Raw genomic sequence first — 2,403 nt, forward strand, 5'->3', positions numbered from 1 at the left:
TTAACTGCAGGGGGGAGGCAGCTTAGCCTAGTCTCCGACCATTAACTTCTAGGGAATGGGGGGGCGACAGCTTAGCCCAGACTCACCCATTAACTTCTAGGAGATTAGGCCTCATCCACAATGCCGTGCGTATTGTACCATATGCAAATAAATGGCTCTACACACACAGCCGCGTATGGAGCCGTATATTTGCGTAGCGTATATATATGCGCAAAAACAGAATGGAACAGAGGCGCGTCCGGGCAGCGTATTTCTGCTTATTTACGCGCATACAGCACATTAAAAATTCCATTACGAGTGATGCATTCTGGGATTGCATATAGTGCACACATATACCCATATAAGCTCGTATATACGCGCATAGATGCTCGTTTATACGCAATATACAATTTTGCTTGCGTTGTGTGTGAATGAGGCCTTATTCTCACTATATGAAGACATGAAGCAAGCCGTGCCTGTAAAAGAAGTCAGGACATACTCACCTTTCCAGATGCCCGCAACTCCAATCTCCACACCTGGGGAACCTTCATGTGAAGTTGTCTTTGAAGCTGACACATTTCGAGCGCGTCGATCTTCTGGGCCATCCATGCCAATTTGACCGCCGCCCATTACAGGAAACGGTAGTGATGTGAAAGCCAGAGGAATGAAACGGAGATGCTCTGGGGGACCCATGAGATAGACACCCCCGGAAGCGCCAGGTGAACCCGGGCCCCCCACATTCCATGCACACACTCTCTAAAGGGCGAACACATACTGACGCTCGCTTACTTCTCGATCTATCCCTGCAGAGAGCCGTGACCGTCACTCACGGCTCCCTGCAGGGATTCCCCCCTCCCCGCTCCGATCCTCCAGCGCTGACTGGAGGAACGGGCGGGGGAGGGGGCGGGTACAGCTGGCTCTGCCTCTAGATAGGCAGAGCCAACTGTCACTCACGCAGCTGGGCAGATCGACAGTAATGTCGGGATCCGTCCCGGCTGCGGCGGTCTCGGTAAACCGCGAACTGTAGCTCCCTATTTACTGAGCTTTGTGTGACGGGAGGACGCTAGTTTATGCCCTCCCGTGACCCCTAGGAGAACTATGGGGAAAACACTGACCCCATAGTTCTCCTTGAAATAGGGAAGGTAAATACAAATATATTGTAGGAGTCCTGAAGAAACTTTGCATCAGTCATTCAGTAACATGTACCCAGGAAACGTATCCATATCCTTCCATAGTAGGAATTCTGCTATAAGAAATGCAGAGCAAACATTCATCAATCCGGGCTGGCCTGTGAGAGTTCCTTTAAGGGCCGGGTCACACCACTTCCAGTGTGTTCCAGCGCGATTACCTGAAATAGCAAAAAATAGTGCTTGTAATGGACCCGAATGCAGGCATCGTTCTGCCACACGTTCTGGAGCGGGCGCTCGCACTGCGGGCAGAGGGGGGTGGCTGTGGTGCTATGGACCTGAATGCACCGCCACATCCTCCCGCCCTAGAACGCAGGGAGGATTTTCTAATGCGATCCAGTGCGTTCCAGCAGCCAAGCATGCTGGAATGCACTGGAAGTGGTGTGAACCAGATCTTAATCTGAATTCTAGGCAACAAAAAACCCTTTCATTTAAATGAAAGAGACAAGACCAGTCACTCTGCACAAGGAGAGAGAGCAGCAGTGAGCTGTCTTCATTACAGGAGGGGGTGGAGACAAGACCAGTCACCCTACACAAGAGGGAGGAGGGGGTGCATTGGAGGGGGGGGTGGTGCATCACCCCAAGTGCAGGTCCGTCTTCCCTGGCTTGAACGCAGACAGGATCCATCCAGTCAGCGTACGAGTACTCACACGCATGGACGTGCAGGGCGGGTGAGCGTACGGCCGCTTATTCCCATAGAGGACGGGAGCTGTGTACTAATCACACGCAGCACCTGTCCTTCCTGGGAGCTGTACGCGCCAGCCGATTCCCGTGTGAATGGGGCCTAAATCAGGCGCTGGGTATCAGACCCCACTATTACCTTCCCATGGGGGGTGGGTGATTTCCCCCCCCCCCCTGATCACTGCCTTTAGAGGACAAATGTATCTGGCTCTAGCTATACTTTTACACAGCATTGCCATCACTAGATGGAGCCAAGGAGCGCAGGAACTTCCTATTCTCAGTGCCAGTAGGTGGAGCCAATGAGCGCAGGAACTTCCTATTCTCCCAGTGCCAGTAGGTGAAGCCAAGGAACTTCCTATTCTCCTCAGTGCCAGTAGGTGGAGCCAGGGAGCACAGGAACTTCCTATTCTCAGCACCCCCTAGTGGCGTGCTAGTAGCATGCAAACGGCATTCCCCCAGCAATACACTGGGCAGAAGATTTATAAATCAGCCCCCAACTATTCCCATCCACCCCGAGGAACATTTAACTGTCAAAAAACAAAATCATACCAAACAC

The sequence above is a fragment of the Nanorana parkeri genome, unplaced genomic scaffold (assembly GCF_000935625.1).
Source record: "Nanorana parkeri isolate BGI_ZX_2015 unplaced genomic scaffold, ASM93562v1 scaffold171, whole genome shotgun sequence".
Lineage (NCBI taxonomy): Eukaryota > Metazoa > Chordata > Amphibia > Anura > Dicroglossidae > Nanorana > Nanorana parkeri.